Below are 19,289 nucleotides of genomic sequence, written 5' to 3'. Positions count from 1 at the left end.
GAATTTGACAAATTTTTTGAATACATACATACATACATATATGTACTCAGATACATACACATACTAATAGTGTTCTAAATTTCAATTTGTTAAAAATTTTAATTAATAATAAAAATTTATTTCTCTCCTAATTTTTTGTATTTATAATTATTATGTAGTTGTTTACATTACCGCATATTTATATTTAAAAACTTGATTATATAATTAAATTTTTTTGTTATATTTTTTTTAACTGAATTCGTTCGAAGTAATAGTTTTGAAAGAGAGGAAAATAAGAAGAGAAAAGTAAAGCAAACTTTTTTTCAATCATTACTAGACCAACAAGTTGAAAGAAACATGAATTTTAGGTTACAAGATTTAAAAAAAAAAACAAGAAATTTTCTTATATTTTGAAGTTTGTGATTTCAGATTAAAACTCAATTAGATGCAATCTATATGTGACAAATTTATTTAAACGAAAAAAATTAAACTAGCTTTTTATTAAATTTATTTGAATTTGTAAAATTTAATATTTTTTGCTTATAATTTTAATAAATTGCACTTAATATATGCACATATGTATGTATGGCAATATGGCAGTAATCATATTATAATTATATGCCCAGAAACGAGTACATATATACACGAAATCTTTAATTAGAGTTTGTAGTGCCTTGTTTTATGATAAAAGACGTGTTTACTTCAAGTCTAACTCTTGTTTTAAAAAGCATAGATTATTCACTATTTTTCTTTAATTTCATTATATACATGTGCAATATATGTATATAAGCATATAAATATCGGAAATTTTGCTTAAAAAAGTATGACTAAACTAATGCAAGTTGACTTTAGTTCTGCATTTTATTAGACGCCTTTAGAGTTTTCAAATTTTTTTTTCCAAATATAATTTTAAATTTTTGTTCAAACACTACGATTATAGGGATGGGTTGTTAGTAAAATGATACATATACAATACAATTGGTAATACGTCAAAACAAAAAAAAAATTGATCTGTTATTTATGTCAAATTACTATTCTTATATATCATAAGTATTGAGAGAAATCACTATTGTAAATAATGTAAAACTATGTATTAAAATGTTGCAACAATTGTAAATATACAATAAATGTAATGTTTATGACACATGTAATGACGCATGTAATGTTGCAAAATAATTTCAAATGCATAGCTTAATTCCAGTTTTTGTTTTATTTTTTTTTAGATAGAATCCTCTAATGAAACTCTAAAATAGAAATGAAAAAGTTGAAATTAACAAATCACCAATAAACAATAATTAAGTAAACGTTATAAGAAAGTTTTTTTGTTAGAATGTCAGTTAAAAAATGGGATTTTGCATGTGAACATGAAAAAAACCGAATAACAATAAAAAATATTTAATTAAAAAAGTTAATTACAAAAGAGAACAACAATTTAACAATACCTTCATTTGGATACTTTAATTAAAAATAACCTTTAAAACAGAATTAAAACAAAAGTTTAAAGCCCTTGAAGGAAGTTTCTCTTAAAACGTTATAGCCGTACTTACATATTTATAAAAAAAAAAAACGTATTTACTAGCTAATTAATAATTATAAAATTCATTGTTTTCATTTACTTATAAACTATTCACTTAAAGTTCATTAATACAAAAAAAAAAAAAAGAAACGGGGGAAACAAAAATGACTTAAGAAAATTTTTAAACTAATTTAATCTTGTCTTTTACCACGTCTTTACAAACAAATAAAAATTCACAAACACTAATGTGTTTACAATTTAATTATAATATGCACAAAGAAAATGTATAATTAAATTGTAGGTATATTTAAGTACGTACATAACCTCAATTTGCGCCTACAACAAAAATACCTTTATTTTTTTATTATACGGAATTGCAATATCGCGTTAATAATTGTGAATTGTAAATTATAAATGGGCAAAAAAAAAAACAGTAAAAAAAAAACAGCATGCAAAATTGTGAATGAATATAACACCATGTAACAGAATGACAAAAAGAAAAAATTTAAAGTTTTTAAAGGTTAAAATATAAAAGACCTGGTGGCGATTAGTTTTGTACTGTTTCTTTTTTTTTACATTCAATTTATTAGAGTGATGACAGGTGCTGTTTTTGTTTAAAGTTGCAACAATGTTGTTTAAAATTTCTAATTTTATATTCTAAAAACAATGAGTGTGTGTGCATTCAAAAATTATGAAGACCAATATAAATGAATTTTTTCATGCTCTTTGTAATGTTTGAGAAAAAATCTGTTTTTTATTTCAGAAAAATGATCACCTGTGCAGTTTAAAATGCAAGTAGGTTACCATTAATTTCATTTTTTTCTAATATTTCTCTTAAATGATTTCATATTAATTTTTCTCTAAAATGTACAATTGACTGACTGATTTTAACGTTTGACTTTATTCACATGCCCGTCATTCTAAAATTAATTAGCTAAAAAGAATGTAAATACGAAAAATAATAAAATTTAATTTAATAATAGATTCAAAAAAGAAATCTTATTTTTCTTTTGTTATTTTTAAAATTAAGAATACATTGTTCTCATATAAGTAAATACAAAATATTAATATTGTTATAATAGACGATTAACTTCACATTTTCCATATTTCGAGAAGAATAGTCGATTGAACATATTTTATTGAACCATACTCAAAGTTGTGCATTAAAATTAGAAGTTGTTAATAAATATTAAACTTTCAAATTTTAACTTCGCGAATTGGGCCAGCGGACATAGTGTGCTATTAAGTGTATCAGAAGGAATCTGACGAGGACAGCGGGGCAGTTCTTGGAACCCTTGTAGTAGGGTGGAAACGGCTAAAGGAATGCATTCTGATGTGGGTGTCGAAACATTACGACATAGACGGAAATGAGAAAGTTGACAGTCGTCCTTTCATTTGGCCGGAGCAAGGCTTTGTGGTACCATCCTTTGTGGGCAACGATCCTGCGCGCCCTGAATGTTTAAAAGGAACGAGCCCGTTCAGTCGTTGATAAAATTGTTCAAGCTTATCTCACGAAATTATAAAAAATGCTATGGGTCAATGTGAAAAAAGTCTAAGGGTATGAAAAAAACTTCGCAAATTTCGCACATCCATTTCGCGTGCCTTACGTAAAGTTAAAATTTGTAAATGTACATACCTAATCACAAGCTAAATGCAAAATAATGTTTATGACGTGTTGAATGTAAATAATATATAACATGTGCTTTATTAATATTCCAATTCACGATAACCTTAAACTTGAAAATCAAAATTATTTTTTCTATTTATAATTTTATAATAGAAAATAATGACCATGAAAGAACAAAATTTATTCTAAAATTCAGTGAACATTTTTGTTTGAGTTCTTGATTTATTGTGAATTTATGCAAACATCACAAACATATTTACATTTTTTATATTAATTTATGTTTTTATATGTTGAAATTTTTCATTATATGTGTAAAAATACAAAATACCCGTATCAAATATATAATTGTAAATATTTTATGCAAATTTAAATTAATTTATTATATTTGTAATTAATTACAATTCTAAAATTTGTATATACTTGGAATGCGAATTTATTTAATTTGGTTTCAGAGTAGGATTTCTGTTCCGTAATCGAAAAAATAAAACTAAGCACAAATACTCTTTTATTTTATGAAACTCCCGATTGCCCATTATCCATTAGTATTTTATAAAAATCTTCTCAAGTGCTGCTCGCTATAACACCATCAATATACAAAGCTTTCATTTGCTTTTATTTTAAAACCTGTTTAGTATTTTCGCGTATAAATCGCAATAAAAGAAAAATCCCAACCTGTTCAATTTTTTACAAATTCTAATTTCATTTTTAAAAAATTAGTTCATACACTATTTAACTTACAATAAAAAACAAATTATTTACCCATATTGAAAGTAAAAATAATAAAAAAATAACAATAAAACTACAATGAGAAAAAAAAAATTATAAAGCAAAAACAATTAAAATTGTAAACCTTGACGCTGTTTCGTGATGTCTGTGACTTTTATTATGAATTTTATGAGATTTGTGTTAAGATTATAATTTCTTCTAAAATTCTTATACCTATACGTTCATACAAATATATGATTTATGCATAAGAAATATGTTTGTATATAAAGCGTTAAAACAAATGGTTCTATTATGCATTTTTGATGCCGGACTTCATAGAATTTTTTTATTTGTTGCTTTTGTTTTTGATTTTTTTTATGATAAAATTACATAAATATTTTTTTTTTTTTACAAAATGCTAGTTTTTTTTCCTTCATTTTCATTTTAAAGCGTAAATTTAAATTTTTTGCTTAGGTCACGTCCATAAATTCTCACAGAAAATTCTTATTCAACAAAAATATCAAAACAATTATTTCTTAAAAAAAAAAGAAACGAAAAATAAATGAATAAAAAGCTTGAAATGGAATTACACTGGTAAAAATAAAATTAAATTTTTTTCAGTATAAGAAATAGATTTTTGAATAATAGTTTCAATTTTTAAATTAACTTTATTTAATTAATTCAAATTGTAAAAATTTAAAAATTATACACTCTCAATTACTTTTAAATTTTTAGATATAAATATATTTTGTGATAAATTTAAGAAGACAACAAGATTTACCGAAATTTTGTTAAGCTTCTTAAAAATAATATGCAAAACCTTTTTTTTATGAGATCAATGGGAACAACTTCTTATAATCACTAAATTAATAAATCATAAAATATCAAAGATATTAAATATCATATTTTACATGTAAATTCAATCTGTAAGAATTTCTCCTTTTGAGAAATATAAAGGAGATGAAACATTTGTTATTGTCATAGTAGATTACTTCTTAGTAGATAGTCTGAACTACAGAAGAGCAAAATTATTCACCACAGTTTACATTTTATGAGATTCAAATTTTAAGACAATTAAAAAATTTAACATTTATATTTTTCTCTGTGTATATATAAAATATTCTGGTTTTTTTCTCATTCATATCAAAATTTTATATTGTATGTACACATTTACACAAAGAATGTATATAACTATAATATAAACTAGTAAAACATAAAAATTCTTAAGCTTCTACCTTAGTTTAAAATGTAAAATATTGAAAAAAAAAAAATCATAATAAAATAATCATAAATAAAATTTTATAGAAATAATAAATATTATGATATATTATCGTATAAATAATACCGCCAACCATAGTACATAAACTTATAAAAGAATTCTATTACTCCCGTGTCAATTTTTTAAAGCAGCATTATTAAAACATTTTAATAATAATGAAATAACATAGGCGTATATTTTAATTCTTAAATAATAAAAAAGTTAAAATCATATAGAATACGATTATAATATTAATTTATAATATATTCATTTATTTTAATATTTTTAATAATATATTCTTGGTATACCTTGAAATAAATATTATATGGGTAAAAATGTGAAATATCTTATATAATATAAAAAGTTGTCTACAATAGAAATTTTTTTAAAAAGAGCATCATTAAAATAATGAATGAATTAAGGTATTAGAAATCTAGGTGACCCATGCTATAAAAATTTGATATACATACATAATGTAGGCGTTTGATTAAAATTTCGATATTTAATTGGTATAATGTTGAATAAATTCAAATAAAAATATTAGAACATCCAAAATATTTTATAAATATTATTAAATTAATCAATATAACAGTTATGTATAATATAATCTATGTTTAGAGAATTTAATTTGAGATATTTAAAAATTATTTTCGAAATTTTATTGGGAACTATATTCAAGAATTAAAATATAGCTGGGTTATACTAACACAAATTCTTCCAAAAATTTAAAAAACGAATCTACATCTTTGGTATGTAAAGTTTATATCGCACCTAAAAATATGCAAATTTATAAAATTCCCTTTAAAAAAAAAAACAAATCTAGTTTTCTTTCCTGAAATTCATAAATTTTTTTTAACAGTACAAGAATTTTTAGGATACTAAACATTTTGTTTTTTAATAATGTCTAGACTTAATAAAAATAATTTAAGGAAAACAATCAAACAAACATGAAACGTGTATAGTCACGTGTCTTTTTCCAATAAAATTACTTTGTATTAATTTTTTTAATTTAATTAATTATCTAATTTAATTTGCCTACGTAATAATTGTTATAGAATTATGATAAAGAATATCAATTTATAATTTATTAAAAAACCAAAACTTATATTAATAATAATAAAACAATTGATATATAATTACTTCAATTATTTTATGTTATCATTATCATTATCATCATTATCTTAAATCATGTATTTCATTGTTATTTAAATACACTTTACATAAAGTCTACCATATTTTCTTTTCATATACTTGCTTGAATACTTGAAAATTTTTGCTTATCATTAAACTATGCTTGATAAACTCTTCAATTTTGCTCAATTTCTTGGCCGACCAAATTTTGCAAAATGGCGAAAGTGATTATTGAAAATTTATTTAATTTATTAATGTAAATATTAAACTTACTTTATGTCATTTTTTTATTACTTAACATCCAAATTACAAAAATGTTAAATGTAAGTTTGAAGCTCTGGACCATAATTTTTAAATATTTTTAATTACTAAATGCTATTATAGCTAATTATTAACAAAAAAGTATAATAAAACAAAATACGTAATTAAATTTTGTTCATTTTAGTTTCTTTCTTTTAACTATATAAAATCAATTAAAAATGCAGGAAACATTTTACAAAGCTCCTTTTATATTACAAATATTTACATTTTTTTTTTGTTTCTTTTATGACTCAATAAATAATTTGAAATTTAACAAGACCATAAATAATTATATATAGTCAAAATGGCTATAACATTAGTCATAATCTAATGTAGACAATCTTTTCAAAAGCACTAATTTAGGATTTGTTTTACGAAAAAAAAAAAAACTATGATTAATTGGAGAAAAAAAATTTTAAGTCGCAACATTAAAAGTCAACATTTTTTCTTTTAAATATTGCAACCTTCAATTATAAAAATATTTCAAAGTCATTCCTTATAATCAGTCACAAAACATAGAGAAAGAAAGAATGAGGGAGAGAGAAATATTGGGTAAGCAATAACATTCGAAGTTATGACAATAATTATATTCTCTTTGTAAAACAACAATAAAAAACAAAGAACAAAAATCACAGGAAATGACCTTGAGATAAAAGAAAATTCAATAAAACGATGGTGGTTTGAAACTAAACTAAAACAAAACGATACTTTTTTAATATTTTACTTACGAAAACTCTTAAAGTTATAAAAAAAAATCTGAATTTAATTTTACTCAAATTAAATACGCGTATTAAAAAATAATGGAAAATATTAAAAAAAATTTATTAGCAAGACCAGCATGAGAGATTGAGCAATGACCATTATGTGCTTATACAGTAACCGACATAGCAAACTTTGTAGAACAAAATTTTTGGATTTTTTAATGAAAATTTTATCTATTTTATTTGATCAAAATAATTTCATTTTAGTAATTGTTTTACATTATTTTAGATTTTTAGGTTTATTTTATACGTATTTGATTATTTTAGTTAAAAATTGCGCAAAGAATTGCAAAGTCAATCATAATATTTTGCATTCCTGTGGTAATTTAAAAATCTTTTAAATCCGAATTAAACTCATTGAATCTTTGTTCTGACTCCGATTCCGACTCCGGCTCCGACTCCGACTTCGATTTCGACTCTGACTCTGACTCTGACTCTTACTCTGACTATGACTCTGACTCTGACTCTGACTCTGACTCTGACTCTGACTCTGACTCTGACTCTGACTCTGACTCTGACTCTGACTCTGACTCTGACTCTGACTCTGACTCTGATTCTGACTCTGACTCTGACTCTGACTCTGACTCTGACTCTGACTCTGATTCTGACTCTGACTCTGACTCTGATTCCGACTCTGACTCCGACTCCTTAACTCTGAGTCTTTGACTTCAACTTCGACAAAGACTTCATAACTTGAGGGAAATGTACGTTGATATTATTTTTATTTTGTATTTAAGTTCTTTTCCTCGTTGACTCCAAAATTTCGTAGTATTTCCAAAGATAGACTCTTCACAATTTTGTGTGTTACATGAAGTATATTTCATGAGTAAATATAAGTGACACAGAAAATAAATAAAATCTTGCTAACAGCCATAAGGTATATATTTTAGAATCGATTCTACGAAAATTTGAAACATATAAGTGAAATCGTCTTAAGGAGGTACAATAAGTCAATTTTATTTTAAAATAACACCTTAAATTTGAGATGGTTCAATTGTAGTAAGAATGTTGTAAGAACTAATTTTCAAATAAATCAAAAGCTCCTTCTAAATCATACCTTGAAATCATTATTCTCAAAAGACAACACTATAATATTTTCACTCTATTTCATGGTGTTTTAGCACATTTTTACCATTACAATCAACAATTCACAATAATTGTACTTATACACTCTGTAACAACCAATATACAAAAGATTTAATAAAATAAACATGATACTCGTAAACTTATTTATAATTAAGAACTGGTTTTTCTATGCAGTGATTTTCCTACTTTCAAAACATTATAAACTTATTTTTATTATTAACTTAAATCGAAATACAATGAAATGATTAATGTAAAAATAAGAATAAATAATAAAACCCACAACGTACACATAAATACCCTTAAGATAGAAAGATATTTACGCAAAAAAGTATAACAAATAAAAAATAAAGTAGTTGAATTATCTTTTCAACATCTTAATGAAGTTTACGGAAAATCCCAATGAATCACCATTATAATATAGTATGCATACTCCATTTGTATGTGGAATACATACTGAATCAAATTGAATCGTTGATGATGAATTCATAATGTATAAAATAGTCATTTGACGTATTTTTTACATATAATATGAAAATGAAAATATAGCGCGAAAACTTTTTACTGAACATTATACACAAATATAAAACATAATACCAAAATCCAAGGTTAAGGTTATATTATTGTAAAGATACATAGATTTTGTATCAAAACAAAGTAAATTATATAAGTATAACAAATTTTTTATTACGATACAATTTAAGGTAATGACAAGTAGCCATAGTGAATCTTTGTGATTATAAAATTGAAAATCTTCTTATTTATTACTTAAATTAAATTGGATTTGAATCATGAGGACATGTTATGTTATATTATGTATGGGGCGAATTTAATCAGCAACTCGACCATACAGTTCTTTTATGCATACCCGCGCCAAATCATTAAAACACAAGATCATGAAGAAATAAAAAAGTTAATTTGATAATTTAATTAAGTTTAAAATTAACATAATAATAATTTCAGTTGTTGATATTGTTATTATAATGAAATCGTGAATTTTGATCATGACCTATACTGGTTTTTCTGCAATCTTCAAGCACACATGACACGAGGTTATGCATAGATGAACAATAAATTGTTGCCAATCGTATCAAAACAGCGTTTTTAACAAAATTTTATCATATTTATTATGAAAAACTAAAGAAAGACAAGCGGGGGTAAACAAATTTCTTCCATAAAATCCGGTTATTTTCCCACAATTCGGAAATTTATGGTCTTTTTAATAAATACACTTAAAACAAAGTAAAATTGATTATAACATTATTAACATCAACAAAACAAATTTTTGATTCTCTCATATTACCGAGTATGTATACTATGATGCTCTTAGGTTAAAAAGACAAAATAAGTTTCTGGTTTACAAAAGCATTAATTAATTTACTGTATTCCGATATTTTTTACGTTTCTAAGAGGCCAGCTAGAGAGGAGATATCTAAGAGGCCAACTAGAAAGTAGAATTATTTTGCGTTTTTACGCTCTACAGTTACACGCATACGGTTTTTATGCAAAAATATAAACACGAAATTTCAATAAGGTAAAAATATTACAACTCCTTTTTTTCGTGACTTCTCAATTTGATTTTTAACGCTTTATAACACTATTTTAACACCATAACATAAAAACTTCAACGTAGTTTCTAATAATAAATAAAACCGGTTTATATTATAGATAAATAATATTATTCACTTAATCATCATAAAATTACCAATATTTTACAAACTTGTCTGTAATTTTCTTAAAATACCTCAAAATATTTAGTGGGTAAATACAATCAAACTCACAAAATATCTTAATTCCTGCTTCTTTTATATAAAATTTTTTATTAAATACTTATTTTGTACTATTCGTATACAGTCTCAATTAAAATTCAAAGATTTGTTATTATAAAACCACAATTTATTAAAAATATCACTTTTTAAATTAAATTTCTTTTAATTATTTATTTGACTAGATATTATTTTCAGAATAATTTAAATACTTAAATATTTTTAAAAATATTTTGCCAATATATAAAAAAATTAAATTAATTTTTTTTTCTCTCTCTCTTAATATTTTCGAATGTTTTCGATTTAAAGTCTCGAATACAAATGAAACAATTGTTATATATTTTTTTACCAGATTGGCTTGATCACATTTCATTACTTCGAAAATAAACAAGAAATTTGAAAGCACGTCAAAAAATTATGAATCAGCCGTTCGTACTGTGATTATTTTTTGCTATAGTATCGATATTTTAATTGATTTTAATATTACTCGTATTATATTTAATATCAAATTGTCTTTGGATTAAATTCTTAAACATATGTGTACAATTTAAGTAATTTAAAGAATAAAATTATAAAATTATATTATTCACATGTGTGTGTGTACCTTTGTACATGTTAAGAATACTTTTGGAAAAATTAAAAAAAGGTAATAAATAAGAGTATTTATATAATTTAATTTAATTACTTTTGAAAATTAAAAATTACGTCTCAATTTCATATATTCGTATTGAATATGCAATTCGAGTAAAATGATTAATTTGTAATATAAATACAGAATAATTTTTATTGGTAAATAATAAAAGTATATAGCGGTAAAGCATTACGTAATGAAATTCACTATTAATTTATTATATTAATTTTTATCGAATATATAAAAATTTTGAATACTAGTATAGTAATATAGTAGTGTAGTAGTAATATAACTTGAAAAAAAATGTATGTAGTCAGAACAGCCATACCGGAAAGTGAATTCTCTAAACAAAGCTAAGATACTTACAAATAGAAATTTGACTTTAAGAAGAGTTGCACTTCAGCCTATCCGACTTCCAGTAATAATTTCGAACTATAATTGAACTAAGAACTCAAATATGGAGAAAAAATTCCAGTTCCAGAGTATCAGTGATATGTATATTCCCGAACTAAATGAATCGGTAACGTAAAGTAAACTCAGATATAAGTTTTTATGAAAATCGGTTCAGCCAAAATGAAGACACACAGGCCGACATCTGGCTAAAAATAGTTTATTTACACTTTACTACCATAGAGAAGTGCATTTTTAGCGAAACTTGATGCTATCACAATATAATCTTCCATGTTTCATTTATTTACCGATATTTACAAATTTTATACCAATATTATTTATTGTATTTGTAGATTCTCCATATATTAATCCTCAATACGAGTATAATAATCCTTCTACGCATTTTGCGTAGAAACCGAAATTCCGTAGGATGACTGAAATTAATGAAACAAATCTAGAAGAAGATAATGGATCATCTAGAACCGCAAGAACGCACTCAGAAAATGAAGAACAATTAATCAGAAAATCAAGAACAATAATTTGGTGAAAAAACATACAAATATTCTAAATTATATTTAACAATGTATGAAGCACTCAATATAATAAATTTAAATAAAAAATTATATAATGATCAATTATAATAAAAAATTAAACTGATTTGTATATATTAACATGTTAATTAAATGCCCATAAGTATTATATACTTGAGTACACATTTTTATTAAATATTCACATGTAAAGATTTAAAAAACAATATGTACTTTGATCAAAAAGATTATTTTAATACCAATATCAAATATTTATATTGAGTAGCTGATAAAATGCCTATATAACAATATCTAAATGAATTCATATGGTATCAATAATAAATAAAGTATATATAAAGTAAAAATACAATAAATAAACAAAAATATACATATACTTAGTTTGGAATTTCAGACCATTAATGAATGAATTTATATTTGTACATTGACGCGTGTACAAAAATTTTCAACTCGTTTTCAATTTTTTATTTAAGAGCTGATAAGTCTCGTGATAATTTAAAATTTGATAATAAAGAAAAATTTTAGTAAAAGTTGCTACTGTGTTCTATTCTTAATAAATTATAAATAATGTACCAATGAAAGCAATATCAAGGTCTTCCGATAAATCTATTTTGAAAATCACATATTTTTTAGGACAGGTTAGGGTTCACATATAATAAACATTAACTTCATTATACAGATAAATTATATCTACTTATTCAAATAAAAATATTTTTCTTAAATACATATTTGCAATACAAATATTAATATTAACATAATTTATAATTATTCATTGAATAATTAAGTTATAAATTAATTTTTAATTATTATATAAATAAAAAATAAAAATATGATGTGGTCAGCACATAACCGACCGCATTGTGTATTGTCTAGTTAAATGAAAGTGTTACAGAATATTATAAAAATGTCTGTAAAATACATCTTTCCAATTTTTAGGACATTAGTAAGCTTATAGTTAACATTCTTAGAAAAATGTAAATTTGGCTCTTAGTAGAGTTTCGCTTTGTGTACCCGAATTCCCTGAAATGCTCGCCAGTTAGTTTCGGTAACAACCAGAACTCAAATATAAAATTTCAAGAAATTCCATCAATTTGTTCTGTGGATATGGTGAAAAATGTAAAATCGGCCCGCAAATCAGTTCTCGAGCCCTGATCTTTCCAAAAAAGTTATATGTTCATTGCTTTAATATGAGCAATTCACATATTAAACTTCAATGAAATCGGTTGATTATTTCTCTTTATATACACAAAAGTGTATGTTTGGCCCGTAGTAAAGGTCTAGTTGCCGATGCCTGATCTTTCCAAAAAATTTACATGTTCATTGTTTTAATACGGGGAATTCATATATTAAATTTCAATGAAATCGGTTGATTATTTCTCTTTATATACACAAAAATGTATATTTGGCCCGTAGTAAACGCCCAGTTGCTGATGCCTGATTTCTTCCAAAAGTTAGGAATTTTTGCGTATGATCGAGCAAAGCTTATATAAAAAATTTCAAGTAAATCGGTTGAATATTTTCTTCAAAATGTTCAAAAATGTAAAACAGGCCCGCTAAAAAAAGCAGTTCCCGAGGCCTGATATATACCAAAAGCTGATCGATCCGTGCCATGGTGGAAACAAACTTACATATAAAATTTCATCAAAATCGGTTCAGCCGAACTTGAGATACACAGACGGACAGACCGACAGACCGACAGACCGACAGGTTGCTAAAAATAGTTTATTTACACTTCCCTACTATGGAGAAGTACGTTCCCACCGAAAACTCGATATGCAAAATTTGTTGCCATCACATAACCTACCTATTGTTTACACAATACGGTCGGTAAAAAGAAATAAAAATAAAAAAAAAATCTATTTCATGCTTAATGAATTCATTAAATTGCATTCCTTATATTTTTCTAATTTATTTTTGCTTTTTAATTAATTATGCTCTTAAAAAATTATTGATAATTGCTATAACAATTCAATTTTCATGATAGCAATGCAACAAACTTGCTAACAAATAAATATTTTAATAATAACAGTTTTTGTTTTACCAATTATTATTTTAACACGGTAATACCAATGTCAAGGCAAAAATAAAAACCAATTGAAAATATATTGGGGCAACATTTAAATTTTGTAATTAACACAAAAAAAAATTCCAAAGCAAAAAAATGTGTGTTTATAGTTTAGTCTTTAATAACTTAAAACAAGGTACAACATAATTATTGGTTTATAATTTAAAAACTAGCTAATCATTCAGAAATTTATTTGATTTTAAGAATTTTTAAACGCGGTTTTTAAATGTCAAAGGAACAAGGTTTTATTTACGAAATATGCAGAGTTATAATTTATATATAAATTTTATTAGTATATATTCAATGAAACCAGGTATAATACAATTGCCCATGGTTTGTTTGGGCACACTTAAACATTTTGATTATTAAAATTTAAATTTTTTCTTTCAAAATATTTAATATACTTTAGTAAGATCTTGTACTTGTGATAAGACTTCAACGAATACATTTTCAATGAATGACAGCTTAAGAGAGTTTTCATATGGAGATTTTTGATATTCTATTCTTATCTAAACTGAAAAGAAAACAAACCAGATAGTTGATTTTCGATCATTCTACTAAAAATTGAAATATCACAGCTCCCAAATCATTTTTTTCATGATTTTCTCCAGAAAAATTAAATTTTTTTTTTTGCAACAAAAATATTGATTCGTTTAAAGTAAAATGATCGGAAGATCACTTTTCCTTAATACTTGAAATATCAAGTAACAAAATGTGACAACTAAATTATATGCCAACAATATTATGCTCTGATATCTCAGTATCAATGCTGCGGCATTTATGAAACGTTTACCGCACAACTGCAACTCTAAAGGATTTACTGCAATTTCAGGAAAATATGTTGGCTTTCACTTTGTGAAAACTCTTAAAAGATATTTTTCCAAATATCTACTTAATAGGCTGTTGGAAGCGGAGACGTCCACTTCAAGAACGGTTCGGTATTGTAGATAATTTCTTAACGAGATGGCGCAATCGTTCGAAATCTGGCCATAGAGGAAATGGTCTAGGTTCCGGGCCCTATCGAAATCCAAGGAAATTGCAGGGCGAATGAACTCGTGAGGTATGGAACGACTGGAGGAGGAGGAAACGGTGGCTCATTTTCTGTGCTCGTGCTCTTTTGGCACGAGGAAGGCGGAGGTTGCTTGGGCCGCATTTGTTTCTGCGAGTTACGGATCTGACGAATGTAAATGCCAAGTTTATAAAGGATTCAGAGTGGTTCAAGTGAGGTTGGGGATATGGAGATCTTGCGGCATCACAACGGCTCCAAGTGGCCTTGGTGTATCCCTGGATGGCTGAGTCAACCTAACCTAACCTGCTTAATAAGCTGCACATTATATTCAATTCTTAAATAAACTTTTACCATCTTAAAAAATTTCGCAAAAAATACATATCCATACTTTCAATTTTTATAATTCAAAAAAATTGTTGAACTAACCGAGTTACAAAAACACTTTAATGTTAATGAGAATGATTCAACGAACAAATGTTCCCAACATTGAAACCTTGCCAAAATGTCAGAAAAAAATTAAATTACGTAAATGGTGAAAACTTTTAATTGAAGCGAAAATTGTTCTATTTTGATTTTTATTACAATTATGGTAAATTTTCTGCAACTCAAGATACTTCAGTCACTGCAGTTTAGAAAATGGAAACGACAACTGCTCAGTATGTAATGTACATAATATTATGTATTTGACAGTTTTCCAAAATATTTATTGCCTTTCTTTCTTGTTATAAAATACTTAAAATATATAAAATAAGGCGAGATCCTTTAATTATTTTAATTATAGTTACTGTATTTTATTATTATTAGCATTATAAAAGTTATAAGGGTATAATTATTGTATCGAATTTATGCATGGAAATTCCAAATATTTCTTTTTTAAAATAATTACACATTGACAAATTTTAATGAAATAAAAAAATTTCACTTAAATTCGCATTAAATTTTATCAGTAATTTTTATTGAAGTTAGACTTTTCACTTATACATTTTTAATTAAGTTGCGTATAAACTCATAATATGTGCAGATACGGTTCTGACTTGTTTGACGCCCTATGTGGTTTCCAAAAAGTGGGTTTCCCACTCCACCCTATCTTCTTTATTATAAATGGAAATTTCGCTGTAAATCGAAGCCAAAAAATTTTTCGAAAAAACGTAACAAAATAAATTGGAAAATTTTTTTATTTTATAAAATTTAGTTGCTTTTTTTGAATTTTCAATGGAGCCCATAGCATAGAGCCGTTACTGCATATTATGTATATATATGTTATATATAACATAAAATAAAAGAATGTATACTTACTTTGATTACAAAAAAACAGTTTGTCTCAGGTACTCGTATTCCAAATTATTTTATCAGTTGAATTAGTTCTTAAAAGATAAAACTGTACGTGATTTCGGCAGACTTTCTTTACTTTGTTTAAAATAAATATGGAATTTCCATTAAAAATTTATTGAGTAAAATTTGTTTTGAAGTTCCTGTGAATATAAAATAAAAAATCAAAAATATTAATAATTTTCGTTATTAATATTAAAATCAAAAATATTAATAATTTTCTTTTCTTTTCAGAATGTTAAAAATAATTTAAAAATTTTATCATTCAATAATTGAATTCTAATATATAATTATAACTACTGTATTTTATTATTTCAGAAACAGTTTATAAATCAATAAGCTTCTATATAACGAATGTATGTATGAGTGTATGTATATTGTATATAATAAATATTAAGATCCGGTTTTAACAAGTTGTCTAATTTTTATGATAAAGTATTTATAATTTTTTTTATTATAATTATTATTTTCGACCTTGAATTTGGTGATTATTTTACACTTTATCAAAGAATTTTTAAGGAATGAAGTATTCGACATCTTTAGGCAATTTTAGTGGTTAAAACATTAATTAATATATGACTTGAAAATTATATTAAAAATGATTACACCACTAATTATAGTTAAATTTTAAGGTATTATACAGTTTTATAGTGTACGCACTTATAGAAAGATTATAAATGTGAACTTAATATTTTAAATTAGTTAAATATTAGACTACTTGAGACAACAATTTATTTTATGTATTTTATAATGTTTGCACTTGGAATTATTCTATTTACACTATATAAGTATTATTACACTAAATTGTAATAGTGATAAAAGAAGGTTTAATATGAAAGCTGTCTTGAATAATTGAATTATAATAACACTATATAATATTAATACGTCTTAAAGAGTATACTTTAATTACTAAAGAGTACTTAACGAAAATATTGAATAGCCAAGTAGTTATACTTTAATTGAGCTTACTATAACTATTCTATGTCGAGCAGATTTTTGAAGCATGCGAAAAGTAATAAATTCTTTATTATTAGAATTTTAAATAGAAAAATATATCAACAGTATGTTACTTTCTTTGATCTAGTACAGAGGGTCCACATTTAATGAGGCGAGGTGACCCTGTGCTGGATTCCCGAACATTGTGGAATATACGGTAGCAAAAGGACTGATGATGCTTGAAAGAGGCCGAGTGGAAGGAGTGACTTAACAAATAAGTCTGTTCTCATTGGTCATTCTAGAAATTTAGGAGTAACATGTAAGGAAGGAAAATAGTAGAAGAAACGACTCGATATCAATTTCGGGAGTTGTCAATGGGCCTTCTTTTTGATCTAGTATACTTGACGTCGTGTGGAAGACCATGCGTATTCATTGGAATTTCACCTATTTATTTATTTGTATATTATCTTTCTGTGATCAATATCAAATTAAAATTAAAAAAATTAATTAGGATTCACGTAAATACTTGCAATATAGCATAGTAAATATACATGTATATAATTAAATGATAATACTCAAATGAAATGATAATACTCACAAATGATTAATTATTTTTATTAAAATTTTACAGAAAATGCCACACAGAAGAAAAACATTCCGTTATTTTACAGCTTTTCAATCATTGCGTTCAAAGACATTTTACAAACGTTTCTATGTACTTATAGTTTTTCTCAAATAAAAAAAAAATAAATTTTATGTTTAAAATCATAAGTCAAATCCAAAATTCAATCCCAATCAATTTGAATTTCAATTAATTAAACGAATCAATTGCGTCTTGTGCTACCTATAACTCGAGAAATATTATTTGACACCTTAAAAATACACAAAAATTATGACGAAATTAAAAATTTCAATTGGCGGTAAATTTAAAAAAAAAAAACAAATATAAATACTTTTCTTTAAGAAAACAAAATACGTAATGTACTGATAAAAATAGAATTGAAAACAAATTGAAAAAGAAGGTTTTAATAATTTAAGCAAATAAAATAAAAATTAAAATTAATTTTTCTCTATTTTTTCAGGTAATCTGTCAAAAATACGCTATACAAAAGCTTATTCAAGTCTATTAATCATCTTTTTAATAAAAATTATTATTTTATTAAATCTTCAAATATTTTTTCTTTCAAAAACGTTTTGATTACGCATAAAAAATAATAATGAAATATTGGTTATGACAATTAATTCTTATTTTATAACTAATTAATCATTTATACGTCATATGTACATATATATGTACCTATGTATTTTAATATTTGATCAATAAATTTTATATTTATTTTAAAAGTTCGCTATTAAAATTTCATTCGTGTTCCTAAGAAGATCCAACAACAATCGAAATTGTTTAGATTGACCAATTCAAGTCAAAGTGGCAACACTGCTAATTAATATAATGCTTTATAATTTCACTTACATACTGCTAACTGTTATCATGTATATAATAAAGCGGTAAATATGTATATAAAGCGGTAAATATTAAGATTCAGAAGTTTACAAGGAGATTATAATACACTATTCAACAACAGTGTTGCCACTTATTTGCATTCTTGATTCAAGATTATTGGCAATTCTTATTAATTTAAAGAATTTCTATAATTACCGACCGCATTGCACACAATAGGTGATGGCAACAAATTTTGTATATTCAAATTTTCGGTGGGAACGCATTTCTCCCTAGTAGAGAAGCGTAAAAAAACTAATTTTATAGAGGTGTCGATCTGTCTGCCTGTGTGTGTTTACGGGTATATCTCAAGTTCTGGGGGCCGATTTTACATTTTTTTACCATATCTACGGAATGGATCGATAGAATTTGTTCAAATTTGATATTTGAGCTTTGGTTGTTACCGAAACCTACTGACAAGCTTTTCAAGAAATTCGGATGGCACAAAGCGAAACTCTATTAAAAACTAAATTTACATTTAGGGCTTACTAAAACCTTAAAAATTGGACAGAAGTGTTTAAAAGACATTTATATAATCTTCTGTAACACTTTCACTTAACTACAACAGACTTTTTCAATTTAATGTAATTTTTAATATAATTACGAGAAAATAATAAAAAATTCCATTTAAAGTGAATAAAATATTGTTAAAATTATTTTATTGTTTCTACACAGGTTTTTTTTAATAACAACATTTTAAACGATATTTGACCAATAAATGGTCTATTTTTAGGTCATTAAACTCTATATAACATTAACT

The 19,289-nt window shown here is 24.9% G+C and overlaps 1 protein-coding gene across 5 annotated transcripts in view; it reads right to left on the bottom strand.

Annotated features, from left to right (window-relative positions):
• LOC129614629 (putative ferric-chelate reductase 1 homolog) overlaps positions 1-19,289 on the bottom strand; it is a 59,932-nt gene that overhangs the window by 9,896 nt on the left and 30,747 nt on the right. Inside the window, exon 1 of one of the 5 annotated variants that reach the window (XM_055529351.1) lies at positions 16,063-16,078. The exons of 3 other annotated variants lie outside the window; for them this stretch is intronic. The gene's annotated coding sequence lies outside the window, so the exon portion shown is untranslated. Of the gene's footprint in view, positions 1-10,141; positions 10,159-16,062; positions 16,079-19,289 lie in introns of those variants that run through there. One more of the 5 variants, XM_055529352.1, reaches the window with a different exon arrangement.

Source organism: Condylostylus longicornis, unplaced genomic scaffold (genome assembly GCF_029603195.1).
Source record: "Condylostylus longicornis isolate FDR11 unplaced genomic scaffold, ASM2960319v2 ptg000114l, whole genome shotgun sequence".
NCBI lineage: Eukaryota > Metazoa > Arthropoda > Insecta > Diptera > Dolichopodidae > Condylostylus > Condylostylus longicornis.
Note: the sequence above shows the minus strand (reverse complement) of the source record. Positions and strands in the feature narration are given on the sequence as shown.